The 17418-nt window shown below is 41.8% G+C and overlaps 2 long non-coding RNA genes across 3 annotated transcripts in view; one reads left to right on the top strand and one right to left on the bottom strand.

The window, feature by feature from the left end:
* LOC310691175 overlaps window positions 1–17418 on the bottom strand; it is a 471343-nt gene that overhangs the window by 262672 nt on the left and 191253 nt on the right. Inside the window, exon 3 of one of the 2 annotated variants that reach the window (XR_014518370.1) lies at window positions 13381–13410. The exons of the other annotated variant lie outside the window; for it this stretch is intronic. This is a non-coding gene — a long non-coding RNA (uncharacterized lncRNA). Of the gene's footprint in view, window positions 1–13380; window positions 13411–17418 lie in introns of those variants that run through there. 2 annotated transcript variants of the gene reach the window in all.
* LOC310691225 lies at window positions 8017–12771 on the top strand. Its single transcript, XR_014518397.1, has 4 exons — window positions 8017–8200; window positions 8363–8472; window positions 11600–11660; window positions 11758–12771. It is a non-coding gene; the product is annotated as an uncharacterized lncRNA (long non-coding RNA).

Here is a 17418-nt window from a genome sequence, read left to right as displayed (position 1 = left end):
CAGTAAGGAGAAGTCTGCTGGAACATCCTCTGCAGTCCACTAGATTTCCAGAAGTGGCATTTGTGCCATGAGAATGATCGCATAAAAGACACAAATTATCCACCAAGGAAAAGTCACAGAAATAGAATCGAGTGCTTTCTGCATTCAGCCAGAGAGAAAGAAGGAGAAAAGAGAATAAGGGGTTATATGGTTATGCACAATGTTGGGTCACCATTTCTACAGACCTTCCTAAATGGCTTTCTGCATATCCTTCCCAGCTTTCCCAAAATGAATTTGACTTACATTTCCCATATATGTGCCCACTGCATGCAAAGGTTTCTGCTACATGGACAAAATATTGTAATGAATGAATAAGCACTTGTTTCATGCTTTGCGGGTTTCTTTTTTTAAAAAAGAATAAGTTAGTTTCAAACTTCTAAGTGGCTCTAATAAAATGGTGCCCTCAGCGATGTGCTATGAAACTTAATTGGTTTCAGTGGGGTTGCACCGAGTGCAAGGTTGATCCAAAAATTGCTCCTTTACACCTGGCAGGGCATTATTAGTTGTTACCTTACTCGGGTAACTTGGCCACGTAGTCAATCAATTACATTTGGGTCAGTGTCAGAGGAGAAACCTGCTATGTTCAAAGGAGGTGATTCAGGAAATCTGGAGAGACAGGCCTTCGTCTTGCTGTGAACTGAATTTCCTAGTATGCAGTAATAACACACGTAAGCAGAGTAATCAACCGTGTGCAGTTGGGAGAAATAAGGAAAAAGGGATACAGTATATGCTTTCCTTTGCCGCCCAAGTGTCGGGTGATTTCCCAGCAATGTAGAAAGCATATTATATAGCCGATGTTGACATTATTTCTTTATTAAACCTTCTCTGGTATTAATCTATCACTGCTGTCAAAAAAGTAGTGATTCAATCTTTGCTGAGCAATGCTTGGATTCTGGTTCGGAGCAGATTTGTTTGTTTGTTTAGCTGGCAGGGCCTCTCACAGCCACACTGATAAATCTAAGCCTCATTTTGCACACATGAATTTGACCCCGTGTTGGAAAAATCCCAGGGAATTCTGCATTTGCAACAAATGCTATCCAGTGCATGCAAAACAGCTGGGCTTCAGTAACTTGACAAGTCAGTGGAAGAGATAGTAGATTGATTTCCTGAATTGTTGGGACATGATCCAACCCTGGTGACATTTTTCAGTCCCATTGATTTCAGTCCCACTGCTTAAGCCTATCTCCCAATGAGTCAGGGAAACTTAAAATCAGTTTATTCTCTATTGGCTCACACTTCCAGTTTATCATTCAAGCATCTGTGTCTGGGACAGGTCTACAATTTCTGAGACCCTTAGATAAGAATTTCTAGGGGGTTCCCTTAATCAGTCAAAGAGGAAGAAGCAGACCTCATGGCTCTATGGGGTGTACTTCCAACCCAACATTCACTTAGAACATGGCGTCCTCCAGATGTTTTTGGACTGTCACTCACATCAGTTCCAGCCAGCATGGCCGGTGGTCAGAGATGATGGGAGTCACTCTCCAGCAATATCTAAAGGGCACCATGCCACCCTTACTATTCCCTATTCCCTGCAAATGTATTCCACAGTCTATGCATCTGATAAATTATCACCATTAAGTGGTGATAATTGGGGGACACATATGTCTCGGCGATATGATGTGCCTTTTAGTAATTACAGTACATTACTGAGCACAATTCAAAGTGTTGGTGCTGAGCTTTAAAGCCCTAAATGGCCTTGGCCCTGTTTATCTGAAGGAGCGTCTCCACCCCCATCATTCAGTCTGGATACTGAGGTCCAGCTCCGAGGGCCTTCTGGTGGTTCCCTCACTGTGAGAAGTGAAACCACAGGGAAGCAGGCAAAGGGCCTTCTCGGTAGTGGCCCCCATCCTGTGGAATGCCCTCCCATCAGATGTCAAGGAGATGAGTACCTATATAAACTTTAGAAGACATCTGAAGGCAGCCTTGTATAGGGAAGCTTTATAATGCTTAATGTTTTATTATGTTTTTATATAGGTTGGAAACTTCCCAGAGTGGTGGGCTACAAATTATTATTATTATTATTATTAATTACAGTTTGGGAGAGCCATTTTAGAAGTCAACTTCCCCACTGGTTGGTCCTATATCTGCAAGTGACACTAAGCCAGGCTTCCTCAAACTCGGCCCTCCAGGTGTTTTGGGACTACAATTCCCATCTTCCCGGACCACTGGTCCTGTTAGCTAGGGATCGTGGGAGTTGTAGTCCAAAACATCTGGAGGGCCGAGTTTGCCTATGCCTGCACTAAGCCCAACCCCTAGACTCTGTTTGGCCATATGGAAAATTCCATCCTTAATTTTGCCCTTAAAAGTGCCCTTCCCCATCCTGGGGAATATAGTGTCTATCACCAGCAAATTCCACAATACCTTAACAACTCCAGAGCTTTCAGTTCAGAAGGCTGCAGCAAATTGTGTGCCCTCCAGATGTTGTTAGCTGGTGCTGATGGGAGCTGGAGTCCAGCGACATCTGCAGGCCACCATGTTGCCTATCCCTGAGTTGCTATTTTTAACACATCAAACTTGGCACAAGATTTGGAGCATAACAACGGATTTGAGCATCCTTAGGAGACACGTGTTTACTTTCGTACGTTCCCATGCTTTTGCAACTCAGGATGTCAGAACATTTCCCCCCAGCTCTAAAGCCCTTGCCGTTGGACTAGCAAGGTGCTGCTATATTAATAGAAGATGGGAAGCAATAAGTTTTATCAAAATGGAAGCAATCACATCTCTGCCCTTCTCTGCAGTTTGCTTATCTGCCTTTACCCTGGAGAGTGCTGCAGGGTTATTTTTCTGCTCCAGTTATTTAGGGAGAGTTATGTGGAAGCAGAGAGCCTGGCAGCTGGGCTTGGAAGTGGTGATGGTTTGTTTTTTGCTATTCTTGAATTCTATAGGGAAGGACTCCCTGATCCTTATTTGTTAATGGAATCACCAGGGTTTTCCTTATGAGGAAGATAACCTTAAATAGCTTATGCAGGAAAAGGTGTATAAGAAAATTTGAGTGACTCCTCCATAGGGTACTTGGATGTCCTCCCCACATTGCACTGAAGCTACAAATGAGGATGTGGAATGAATGAATGAGTCTTTATTTGCATCAGCCATCGGCCATAGCAACAAAACAACAATAGCATAGGCAAAGAATAGAAATAAAAAGTCAATTGTATAAAACACATTATAGGGTTTTGGATCAATAGTCAAATAGTGGAATATTATTCTGATTGCCCCAGCTAAAAACCTTGCAACCTTTGCTGTCACCTGCTCATCTTGATCTGCCAAGAGAAAGGACACTGTGGCAGTGGTTGAGTGACCTGGAATGGACAATAAAGGAGGGGTGATAACCTCATTCCTCAAGTCTTTATAAAGAGTGCAAGCCAGAAGGGCATGCGCCACCAATTCAGTACTGCCATTTCCACAGGGACATAAGCATTTTTTGTGTGGAATCTGTTGGAATCGTCCCTCAAGTACAGCTGAGGGCAATACAGTCCATCTTGCAAGAGTAAAAGCGTGTCTATATTTTAGAATTGCTAGGTTATGCAGGTAGGGTTCCAGAGAGTCGAAATGGGTAGGTGGAAAATAGGCATACCATGGGCAAAATTTCCTTCTTGTGGCCAAGTCGTTCTGACGCTTGATATCATTCAGGCGCTGACAAATTAGACTGTTTGCTTGACTAGAACCCAAAGTGAGTAGCTGTTGTGGTGATAAACCACAAGAGTGAAGTTTCTGATAGACAATTTTAGTCCAGGCGCTCTTGTGACAATCTTGCAAATGAGGCTGTGGATATGATTGTTTCCTGGGTAGTAGAAACATGGGGCAACCCTTACTAATCAGTTTCCTTTGGAGGAGAAAATACACTGTAGATTTGTTATCGTAACCCCGGCAGGGCTGAATAGAGTTGGGGGGGGGGAAGGGTACCACCATGTCTACATCCCTGCTGCAGGTGGAAGGTAGAGGGGACTGGCAGATTATTCTGTCATTCTGGAGCCGGTGCAGTGATCCAGCCTACAACCAGCCCAATGCTGTCTTCTCACAACATCAGGGCCACCGCACGATCTGTTGGATTCCAACCCACCTCAGTCCTTCTCATAGACACCGGAAGGGAGCCCTGTTTCGGGAAGCTTTTAATGTTCAATGTTTTGTTGTGAAGCCGTAGGACAGGAGTACAAAATATTATTATTATTATTATTATTATTATTATTATTATTATTATTATTATTCCCTTTTCTTTTTTTACATTTTTATTAGTATACATTTTTATTAGTTTTTTAACATATCATTTCCAACAATCATATAACATAACTTCTTATCTTATACAATATTTTAGACATCCATCAACACCTCTGATGATTTTCCGTTCTTTATGACTTATTCTGCATTTCTTAATTTCTCTATTACTCTTACTTACCATTAACTAATAATTCTCCTCATAGTCTTTCTTGCAATATTTCAAATAATCATCCTTACAAAACTTCTTGCAATCCTACTAGCGTAATCTGTTCATTACAATTACTTTTGAAATAGTTTGTATATTTACTCCAGTCTTCTAAGAATCTCTGGTTCCGCAGATTTCGAACCCTTCCTGTTAATTTATCCAGTTCTGCATAGTCCATCAAATTCATCTGCCATTTTTCTTTCATTGGTAATTCTTCTTGCTTCCAATTTTGTGCCAATTATTATTCCATTTTCAGAACACCCTGTTCCAATACCTTCTGCTGGTTTCTGACAATGAGCACACCACTGTTGGCACTTCCACCCACCCACACATCTGGCAAGTGGAAATAACAGGTGACATTGCCATCTTTCCACAGGTGGGAGCTGGCAGGAGACCATCAGCAGCCATCAGGAGTGATTGGATGGATATCTCTGCTCCATTCACCCCCCACACCACCCTGGACAAAGGAAGGTTCGATTGCTCTGAAAAACCCTACTCTTATTTATTTGCATATATACAGATATTGCAGAGAGAGCAGTCACACAAACACTGTAAGGTCCCAGCCAGCAATAACATTTCTGTTCCCTTAGAGAACTCTGTTTTTCAAAAAGTTGATATATTTTCAAGAGTTATCTGAGACAGCTCAGAGTGTGGTTGTCCCTGGGAGGTGATCCTTGCCTACCTGGCCTGGAGACCTCCCTTTCCCCAAGCAGACATTTTCTTGTGAAGGAGGAAACTAGCAGCAGAGAGATCAGACTCGTGATTTCCGATGCCTTTGCGGCCTTGTTCTAAGGCATGGACAATTGTATGTGCTGTCTGGAGCGTCCATTGCTCCTGAGATATGTGGGAATTGTAGTTTCCAGTGTCTCCTGGGCCACGGGACCATGTGTGTGTGTGTTAGAAGCTACAATTTCTATCCCTCCCTGAGCAAGGATGGAACATTTTAGGCTCTCAACATTACCAGATACAGTAGCCAGTTCCACCAACTCCTGCCCTCTTCATACGGATGAGAGTGGTTGGGAAAGATTGGCATGCCAATTACCAGTTGAACCCAAAACTCAGAGAAGTTTGAGCCCAGCTAAAAATGGGCTGGGGAGGAAGGGGAATCCTTAAATTAAATACTACAAGACCCTGAATTCTGAACTATTCATAATATAAAGCAATAAGGTTTTGTGATCATTACACGATGAGAGGCAATCTGTGTATTTTCTCTGGAATCCTACACATGCCTGTATCGTGTCTTCTTCTTTTTAAGCTGATGTCCTTACAAGAAGAGATGAATCATCTGTGACCAAAAATAATGAAACGTGGGGCTGGCAGTGCCAGAGCTCAGCCTTTGATGTGTTCATCTCTTCTGAATCTCTCCTGTAAAACTGACAAGCTGAAGCGGCGGCCTCGCAGATCACTGGCAAGCCTCCAGTGAGAAGAGTGTCAGCATGCAAATGCCAAATAAATTTCAACAGTTCCTAAAGAGGAAAGGAGTCAGATGATAGCTGCCCTGGCTCCTACCCCAAAACATGCAAGCAGAGGCTCTTACTTGTAAGTAAGAAAGAGATCTTTATTCAGGCAAGTTGTGGTCCAGGCTCAGCAGCCAGCACAGGGCTCAGGAGTTACAGTTAAGGAGCAAGGCAAGAACTTCAGAACTGGACAGAAGCAACCAAGGTGCTCCAACAAGTTTTCACTCCCTACCTGCCAAGCTTTTAAAGACAAGACATGGCATACTCACTCACAAAACTTGATCGCCTTGTGGGAATATCAAGATTGCAAGTGTGTGTTCCATTCAGAGAGGGTAGGTTGCTCCCATCTGCAAAGGCAACATCTGGTTCTAGGCTCCACCCTCTTTTTCAGACTCCAGTTCTATCACTGCTATCTCTGGTTCTGACACCACCACACCCACCAAGCTGCTCCAAGCCCTTTCTAGACCCCACTAAGACTCCATGATCGAAAGGAAAGTTGTGCTGGGGAAAATGGCATCTCTGCTCTCCCTTCTGAAGCAGCCCAAGCTGGGATGGAAATAGGAGATTCTTCACTCCAACCCAGGTTCAGCGCCCTTCCCTTTTCTTCCTCCTCCTGCATCAGATCCTGACAGTGGCGTGAGGCTCATAACTATAGCCCTGTGGAGTGTCAGGATCGAGGAAGAAAGTCTTATGAAGCAAGGCTTAGGATGGGTATCATAGAATCATAGAGTTGGAAGAGACCACAAGGGCCATCGAGTCCAACCCCCCTGCCAAGCAGGAAACACCATCAGAGCACTCCTGACATATGGTTGTCAAGCCTCTGCTTAAAGACCTCCAAAGTAGGAGACTCCACCACACTCCTTGGCAGCAAATTCCACTGTCAAACAGCTCTTACTGTCAGGAAGTTCTTCCTAATGTTTAGGTGGAATCTTCTTTCTTGTAGTTTGGATCCATTGCTCCGTGTCCGCTTCTCTGGAGCAGCAGAAAACAACCTTTCTCCCTCCTCTATGTGACATCCTTTTATATATTTGAACATGGCTATCATATCACCCCTTAACCTCCTCTTCTCCAGGCTAAACATGCCCAGCTCCCTTAGCCGTTCCTCATAAGGCATCGTTTCCAGGCCTTTGACCATTTTGGTTGCCCTCCTCTGGACACGTTCCAGTTTGTCAGTGTCCTTCTTGAACTGTGGTGCCCAGAACTGGACACAGTACTCCAGGTGAGGTCTGACCAGAGCAGAATACAGTGGCACTATTACTTCCCTTGATCTAGATGCTATACTCCTATTGATGCAGCCCAGAATTGCATTGGTTTTTTTAGCTGCCGCGTCACACTGTTGGCTCATGTCAAGTTTATGGTCAACCAAGACTCCTAGATCCTTTTCACATGTACTGCTCTCAAGCCGGGTACAGAGGTTTGTAATTGTGGATCAGCTTAGTTGAATCATTTTGAATTCCAAACTTATTTGAGGACCACATTTGAAGGATATGCTCCTTTTACCTCACTCCTACATTTTAAAACCATTCATGGTACAATCCTATATCTGTCTACTTAGAAGTCCCATTGAGCTGAACAGGATTGTAGCCTCAAGGTATCTTACTCTGAATTTCTGTCTAAAAGATCTAACTTTGGGCATAATAATATGTCTTCATACTTATCCATGGGTAAGTATAATTTTCAGTTATTATGGGTTCATTTCCTGTTTGTTCATGGTCATAACAAAGGCTAGTTGTGTTGGAAATTGCCTTCATTGCAACTGAAAGGAAAAGAAAACTCTGAAGAGAATTCTGTTTTGGCAAGTCCTACAAGATTTCCAGTAGCTTCTCCTGCAATAACCTTGAGATCCAGGCTGTTCTTGAAAGTGTTCAAAACTTGTAATCAAGCTCCGTTTGGGGACTGAATATTCCTTAATGCTATCACCACTCACAATTGCTCTTTTTGATGTGATTTTATGCAGAGGTAACTCACTATCTCCTAAAGTACTGGCAAATTCTGTTGGGTTTTTCATGTGGTCCCCACCCACCGGCACCTGTCATTATCTGGCCTAAACTGTAATTGGTTTCACATGGCCCTTTCATTTGTGAAATGATATTGCTTTTAACTTTGCCACTGAGCTCATTCTGAGGAGCAGGAATAGTAGACGTGGAACGTGTGATGTTGGATTCTTCTGAGAATTCCATTTGGTACCCTGTAGTTGTTACATCAGATGTTAAACCACATCTCTGGAACTCTCATTGCACTGCTTGATATCGATCTGTTTATAGCCACAATTCCATTTCTTACTGTAAGGACATATTTTGCAAATCTTCTCTCTGAATCTTCTCTCCTATTTTCTGTCATTTTACATCCTTTGAGCATGGGCCAAACTGAAGTGTTTTTCAAACAATTGTTGATTAGACTCTGTCTTGCGGAACTGAATACAACTGGTCATATATATATTTTTCAGAAATCTCCATCATGTAAGAGAACACCCCTACCCCCACTGCCACCAAAAAAGGGAAATATATTGTATTTCTGAAACTATCAGTTGCCACATGATCACTGGAAGCATTGATGGTGAACACTGCATTTTGCATACGGTTCGGTGCAATATTGTCTGAAGATTGTGTCATTTGTTGCTGTTGTTTAGTCATTTAGTTGTGTCCGACTCTTCGTGACCCCATGGACCAGAGCATGCCAGGCACGCCTGTCTTCCACTGCCTCCCACAGTTTGGTCAAATTCATGTTGGTATCTTTGAGAACACTGTCCAACCATCTTGTCCTCTGTCGTCCCCTTCTCCTTGTGCCCTCCATCTTTCCCAACATCAGGGTCTTTTCCAGGGAGTCCTCTCTTCTCATGAGGTGGCCAAAGTATTGGAGCCTCATCTTCACGATCTGTCCTTCTAGTGAGCACTCAGGGCTGATTTCCTTCAGAATGGATAGGTTTGATCTTCTTGCAGTCCATGGGACTCTCAAGAGTCTCCTCCAGCACCATAATTCAAAAGCATCAATTCTTCAGCGATCAGCCTTCTTTATGGTCCAGCTCTCACTTCCATACATTACTACTGGGAAAACCATAGCTTTAACTATACGGACCTTTGTTGGCACGGTGATGTCTCAGCTTTTTAAGATGCTGTCTAGGTTTGTCATTGCTTTTTTCCCAAGAAGCAGGTGTCTTTTAATTTCGTGACTGCTGTCACCATCTGCAGTGATCACGGAGCCCAAGAAAGTAAAATCTATCACTGCCTCCATTTCTTCCCCTTCTATTTGCCAGGAGGTGATGGGCCCAGTGGCTATGATCTTTGTTTTTTTGATGTTGAACTTCAGACCATATTTTGCGCTCTCCTCCTTCACCCTCATTAAAAGTTTTCTGTTAAAACAAGAATTGACTTAAATTCAGTTATACAGCTCTTCCTAATAGTCCTGCTATCATAGTATAAGCTACAGCCTTGCCTTGTAATCCTTAGCTAGGCAATATAGGTAAGGAAAATGACCCCTGGACAGTTAAGTCCAGTTGAAGGCGACTATGAAGTGTGGACCTTGTCTCGCTTCAGGCTGTGGGAGCCGGCATTTGTCCACAGACAGCTTTCTGGGTCATGTGGCCAGCATGACTAAACCACTACTGGTGCACAGAGGACCGTGACAGAAAGCAGAGCGCACGGAAACACCGTTTACCTTTCCGCCACCGCAGTACCTATTTATCTACTTGCACTGGTGTGCTTTCGAACTGCTAGGTTGGCAGGAGCTGGGACAGAGCAACAGGAGCTCACCCCATCACGGGGATTCGAACTGCCGAGAGAGAGCGCATTAGCAAAGTTTGTTCCACAGAAGCCCCCTGGAGCAGCCAAAAATATGCTTTTGTTCTACTGTCACAGCAATCAATTGCATGAAGTATTTCTGCCCCAGTTATTTCCTATTATTCTGGACTCTCCTATTCAGTCCAACATATAGGTCAGCCTTTGACGCAATTTCCTTCTTTGTCCACTAGATCAAATTTTCTGTGCTGGGCAGTCCCACAGAACCATTTGTTAAACTATGTGCTTCCAATATTTTTTTTTGTATGAGCTCAAAGTCTTAACTGCCTTCTTGAGCTTTTGGCTTGATTTTAATGGTGATTTCTGCTCATGGTCATATCTGAAAACAATAGGTTTAACCACTGATTGGAAATCAATGGAATGTGTGTTATTCACTCCCCACCCCACAATTCTGATTTGGTTTTAATAATATAATGTTACTGATTATATTTTATTGCATTACTTTTTTAAAAAAAGTATTTTATGCACTATGTTTTATTTGTAAGCTGCTTTCATAATTCATCACAGAAATGAAAAGCAGCATATACCTCTTCTAAATAAATCAATAAAGTTAATCATGAGCAACTTGAATCACTTTTATTTTAATGGGTCTGTTCCAAGAATGATTATGTCTGCAACCTTAAACCAACTTACCTGCGAGTAACCTTCATTGAATTCAATAGGACTCACTTCTGAGTGGTCATAGTTAGGACCAGTGGTTTTTTTTCTGGGGGGATGCAAGAAGTACGCATACCCCTAAACATTTTGTGAATCTTTGTACTTTTGCCCATTTACTGTATTTATTTTCCTTGATTTGAACTACAGTGGTACCTCAGGTTAAGTACTTAATTCGTTAATAATAATAATAATAATAATAATAATAATAATAATAATAATTTATTTATACCCTGCCCATCTGGCTGAGTTTCCCCAGCCACTCTGGGCGGCTTCCAATCAAGTGTTAAAAACAATACAGCATTAAATATTTAAAAATTTCCCTAAACAGGGCTGCCTTCAGATGTCTTTTAAAAAGAAGATAGCTGCTTATTTCCTTCACATCTGAAGGGAGGGCAGTCCACAGGGTGGGCACCACTACCGAGAAGGCCCTGGTTCCCTGTAACCTCACTTCTTGTAATGAGGGAACCTCACTTCTCACAATGAGGGAACCGCCAGAAGACCTCGTTCCGGAGGTCTGTACTTAACCTGAAACTGTTATTAACCTGAAGCACCACTTTAGCTAATGGGGCCTCCTGCTGCCACCACGCCGCCAGGGCATGATTTCTGTTCTCATCTTGAAGCAAAGTGCTTAACCTGAAGCACTATTTCTGGGTTAACAGAGTCTGTAACCTGAAGCGTATGTAACCTGAAGCATATGTAACCCGAGATACCACTTTATAAAATGGTGATTTTCTTGAGTCAAAATGAGAGTACCCCTAAACATTATTTTTTTAGAAAAAAAAAGCCACTAGCTCGGACTGCACTGTAAGTCTGGATCCAGCCCAATATACTCCATACCTTGGTGAAGGTTTTTAAATTGTCTCCCTAATATGTGAAAGAAAAGTGCACTATTGTGCTGTCGAAGATTGTCTCAGAACTGCTGTGAAAGAGGATGCTCACCAGTTAAAAAATCCCGTGAAAATCCTGGGCGCTGTACTGAAGGGAAAGTGACCTTTTCCTTATGACAGCCCGTTATGTAATGAATGCCACTTTTCTCACACCTTAATGTTTGCCTGATCAGTGTTGACACATACATATTAAATTGCCTATACCAAAATGTATGACGTGTTTGACACTCTAAAATGCTCTGGGCCTTTTAGCACATAAATGCATATTACATGCTTCAGCTACACTCTCGATAAACTGACACAAGGCTGTTTCTCTCCCTTTCTCTCTCTCTTTCTCCCCTTTAGATGAACACACGGCTGTTCATGTGCCTCTTTGTTCTGCTCCCAATGAAGATGATGATGATAAGTAAGCATTTATATTGCAGTTTCAAATAGTCAAAGCTCTTTGCATAGTTTATCTTCTTGTGACCCTCTTAAGTCAAGTCATTCTCCCCATACTACAGATGGGGAGCTGGAGGGATTGCCCAAAATCATCTAGTGAGTACTGAGCAAAGGTGAGATTAAATCACAATCATGATTTCCTGATTCAGGGCCAATGTACATATCAAGGGGAGATCAAGGGGGAGTTTTCAGCTTCAGGGGAGAGGTTTCCCTGTCCTCTGGAAATTCCTGTGGAATTTGCATTAGTGTGAAAATACTGGATTCTGCTTACAGTAAACTAGTGAAGCACCCATGTCCCTGTGGAGAAAACAGCTATGATAAGCAAAGACATACAATAAAATCATATATTATAGTAGTATTGAATGCACTGGCGATGAGAATATTGGATTTTATTGTAATAACTGGCTGGTATCTTAATTTAGATCTCAACCATTCTTAGATGTTTAATTCAAATGAGCAATTTTTAAATGCTTTTATATGCCAAGATTTTATATGCCCTTTTCATTTTTCTCAAAAAGAAACAGACAGATACTTCTCTTTTCTTTCTTTGTAACTAAGCATGCGGGGGAAATGCTGCTATGAATCAGCAGTAATATTAGGTAAAAAAATATTATAGACCTTAGAAGGATATTGAGGGGAAGAGGTTAGAAAACAAGAAAACCAGACTTTCTAGGTCTAAGCTATGGAAAACCTTTACCAGACCTTTAAAAAAGTTATTGCTTTGTTGTATATTTGTGAACTTTTAACAAAATTGGATTTATTGTTGTATACTACCTTGAAACTCATGTGAAAGGCAGTATATGTAAACAGAGGTTTTGATGATTAAGTGGTGCACAGGTCCAAAAGAATAATAGAAATATATAAACTTGGGGGTCAATGAGCAACTCATTCATTGTCATATGAGGCTCATATACAAAATGCATATGATATTTTGACCATTGACAGAAGTTTGAAATTTGGTAGATATATTCTCAGGTATAGCAATCCTATCCATGTTTGCTTTGAAATAAGCATCTTAAAAAGCAGAGACCTCACCTTGCCGAAAAAGGTCCGTATAGTTAAAGCTATGGTTTTCCTGGGAAAATAGAAGGGGAAGAAATGGAAGCAGTGAGAGATTTTACTTTCTTGGGCCCCATGATCACTGCAGATGGTGACAGCAGTCACAAAATTAAAAGACGCCTGCTTCTTGGGAGAAAAGCAATGACCAACCTAGACAGCATCCTAAAAAGCTGAGACATCACCTTGCCAACAAAGGTCCGTATAGTTAAAGCTATGGTTTTCCCAGTAGTGATGTATAGCAGTGAGAGCTGGACCATAAAGAAGGCTGATCGCCGAAGAACTGATGCTTTTGAATTATGGTGCTGGAGAAGACTCTTGAGAGTCCCATGGACTGCAAGAAGATCAAGCATATCCATTCTTAAGGAAATCAGCCCTGAGTGCTCACTGGAAGGACAGATTGTGAAGCTGAGGTTCCAATACTTTGGCCACCTCATGAGAAGAGAAGACTCCCTGGAAAAGACCCTGATGTTGGGAAAGATAGAGGGCACAAGGAGAAGAGGACGACAGAGGACAAGATGGTTGGACAGTGTTCTCAAAGCTACCAACATGAGCTTGACCAAACTGCGGGAGGCAGTGGAAGACAGGAGTGCTTGGCATGCTGTGTTCCATGGGGTCACGAAGAGTCAGACACGACTAAACGACTAAACAACAACAAGCTTACTTGTGGAAAATGTTTTTAGGAATGCAGCACAGAAAATGCTGGTTAGTCGTCCCCCCCTTTTCATTTAAAGAGACCCTCTTACCCAATGTAAAGCTTGTCAGAAAAGCAATCAGCACTTGAGAGGAAGCCAAGATGTATCTCTGATAGGAGGCAGGAGTATGAGATTTCCCTGTTCACACACTGCAGCCAATTGGAAGCCACGCCTTGGTTTCAGAACATTTTGGAAGTCGAACGGACTTCCGGAATGGATTCCGTTCGGCTTCCAAGGTGCGACTGTATATGTAAGGGGTTAAAGAACATGACTTGAGCTGCAGGAGAATTCCAACGGACTGATGAGGTAAGCAGTCTAAAGGGACAGATTAATCTAAGTGAACTGAGCAGCTTAGCTGAAACTGCAGTTCAGTATTCTAAACTCCAGCTTCATCCTTTTCAGAGCAAAATATACTTCCCCTCTCAACGGTAATGAACCTTGTGCCTTGCAATGTCCCTGGGGTGTGATTATTTCTGAAAACTGCTTCCCTAGTTACATCTTGTTGCATAAATAATCATCTCTTTCATGCGAATGATAACAGTGGGAATGATGCTACATTAAATATAGTCTCGAGCAGCCGGGCTTGCAAGGGATAAACAATTTGTTGGTACTTAAACTGTGCTAAAATCACTTCCTTTAGGTTACAAGTGGGCTCCTATTTGATCACTCGAAGCAGGATACCAATGCTCAAAATAAGAGGGGGGGGGGAGAAGAAGAAGTATGAAACAAATTGGCAATTTAACAATTTTATGAAGAGAATAGGCTCTCTTTCTCATCTTGTTTCCCTCAGTCTCTGGCAGCAATAAACACCACTTTGTGATTTAAATGTCGCAAATGCAGCTCTGTGGAAAAGAAGAGCAATGAGCTGCCTTGGCCAGAGATGGTGTTCATATTGGCAGCTTTCATGCCTCCGATATCTCTCCAAGGGAATCTTCAAACTGACTATCACAATGATCTGTGCGTTCATGACGTTGCCAGGTTCTGTCTCTTGCGCCACATAACTATTGCGTATTCTGGAGAGACAGAGAAATGCAGAGGGCTGCTCTAAAAAAGACTTTGTGTTCATGACCGCAGTTCAGTGGTACCTGATGACCATTGGGACAGGCAGGGAAGAAGGCTGAGAGGCTAACCGTAGGTGGAGCCAGAGCTAATGGCAGGTGAAGGCTGAAAGAATGATAGGCTCCATCTTCCTATGTTTAAAATAACATTTGTCAAATGAGCAGAAGCCTTTTTGTTAGGAATTTTAGGTGCAGACATACGGAAGGATTTGAGAAGACTATTCATGTAGGTGACTACAGCTGCAAAGATGCTGTCTGCCCAGCGATGGAAAGAGAAGAATATGCCGACAAAAGCGGACTGGCAGATGAAACTACGTGATTATGCAGAGATGGCGAGGCTGACAGGGAAGATCAGAAACCAGGAGGATCAAAACTTCAGCAGGGGAATGGGACAAATGCAGAATGTATTTAAAAGAACACTGTAATCACTTAAGCTCTTTGGCAAGCTTTCAATAACTCCTGCAATGTTACAAAGGCTTTGGGTATTTCGGAGGACTGTAATGCAGATGAATTATAATATGCAGTTGATTTAGATATATAAAGGACCCACGGAATGGAGGAGGGAAGTCCGAAGATTCGGAATTTAAAATCTAAATGTGTTAAATGTGAGATTTATTTTGTAAAACCAATAAAAATCATTTCAAAAAAGAAAGAAAGGTGGCAGGCAGGTGGGGGCTGGCCAAAGGCAGACCAAGGTTGGTGTGGCAGTGCCTGATTTCCTCTAATGGAGTAGACTCCGCAGATATTGTTATAAAGACATGGGGAGGTTTCTGCCAAATGCTGGCCTCTTTCCCCTGAATTTCCTAGGTTAGCATTTTAAGTCAAGCGAGCCACTAAGGAGAGAAAAAGCCTGTACGTGCAGTTTCAAATGTGATGCTGCATGCAGCAATATTGGTTCTGATTTTCATGTATTTTGAACGTTGAAAAATTCAACACGCCCTGTTCACTCATGATCTTTTGCAGAGATCTTCGCCAATATTTGACACCCCAATAGACTTTGCTTTTGGCTCTTGGTTTGGTCTGCCCAGCTAAGGGAGCAGCAGTTTCTCACTCCATCCTCCAGGCCAATCAAACAGCAAGTGGCTGGTGTTGATGTCCACTGCGTCAGGAGAGGCCATCATCTCCTTCCTCTGGCAAGGATGATGCTTTGTGCTTTGGTATTTTCTTAGACCACACAAATGTTTTCTCTTTTGTTGAAGAATCCCTTGGAGAGAAACGCCTGCAAGTGAATTTCTTGAAGGGTGGGACTATAAAGGCTTTAGCTTAGGTTTTTAATCATTTAGGCATAAATCATCTAAATAGTATAACCAAAAGTAATAAGCTTGTATCAAAATGTTTTGGATATTGTACAAAGTCCAGCGCTGGAGGTTCGGCCATATGCCTTTTTCTGTTCGTGGTAATGATTCATAAATGGTACTATAACTTTCAAATACAGATGATCAAAACTGTGAGTGGGACAATATTCTATCTTCCATAAATACATAAACATTTAAGAATGTAATTGTGCTGCAGTTTGTTTGACCAAACATTGCAACTTATTTTTCAACTTTCAAAAACGATATGTCACAAGGTTATTGATTTAATATACTGTTTGTGCTCTGGATTTTCTTCAGGTTATACAAAATGTTGTTAGAATTTGGACCAACCTTCCTTTTTTTTTTTATAAAATTTTTATTGGTTTTACAAAATTTTAAAAAGACAAACAAACACTAAAAGTGACAAACAAACACGCATAGTTTCAAACATATTTTCATGTAAACCTCTTTTCTTGGACTTCCCCATACCCCCCCTCTCTGCATCCCAATGTCCATACTTCAACTAGCAACTCCCAATTGTTGCTTTCAAATCTCTGTCATCTTAGTCCTTTTTTATATTCTAACCTTATATCCCTGTACCCCTTTGTTTCTGAAAACCACAACATTTTAGCATTCATTAAGTTTATAGTGGTCCTTAAGGTAACTTTTAAATTTTCTCCAGTCTTCTTCCACCGTCTCTTTTCGTTGGTCACGGATTCTGCCTGTCATCTCGGCCAATGTCATATAGTCCATCACTTTCATCTGCCATTCTTCCAGAGTGGGTAAATCTTGTGTCTTCCAATACTTTGCGATGAGTATTCTTGCCGCTGTTGTAGCGTACATAAAAAAAGTTCTATCCTTCTTTGTCACCAATTGGCCGACAATGCCCAAAAGGAAGGCCTCTGGCTTTTTAGGGAAGGTACATTTAAGTACCTTTTTCATTTCATTATAGATCATTTCCCAGAAGGCCTTAATCTTCGGGCATGTCCACCAAAGGTGATAAAAGGTACCTTCAGTCTCTTTACACTTCCAACATTTATTATCAGGCAAATGATAGATTTTTGCTAGCTTGACTGGGGTCATGTACCACCTGTATACCATTTTCATAATGTTTTCCTTTAAGGCATTGCATGCCGTAAATTTAATACCGGTGTTCCATAACCACTCCCAGTCAGCTGACATAATGTTATGTCCAACATCCTGAGCCCACTTAACCATAGCCGATTTAACTGTTTCATCCTGTGTGTTCCATTTCAACAGCAAGTTGTACATTCTAGATAAATTCTTAGTATTGGGTTCTAACAGTTCGGTTTCTAATTTTGATTTTTCCACCTGGAAGCCAATTTTCCTGTCCTGTTTAAAAAATTCCATTATTTGGCGATATTGAAACCAATTTTCTACTTTATGCTTCAATTTCTCCTGACTTTGTAGTTTGAACTTATCTCCATCCTGTTCTAAGATTTCCCAATACTTCGGCCATCTGACCTCCATATTGAGTTTCTTCACTGCTTTAGCCTCCACTGGTGACACCCATCTAGGGGTTTTATTTTCCAATAGATCTTTGTATCTTATCCAAACATTAATCAATGCTTTTCTAACAATATGGTTTTTAAAGGCAC

The sequence above is a fragment of the Podarcis liolepis genome (genome assembly GCF_965112155.1).
Source record: "Podarcis liolepis genome assembly, chromosome: 1".
NCBI classification, from domain to species: Eukaryota; Metazoa; Chordata; class Lepidosauria; order Squamata; family Lacertidae; genus Podarcis; species Podarcis liolepis.
Note: the sequence above shows the minus strand (reverse complement) of the source record. Positions and strands in the feature narration are given on the sequence as shown.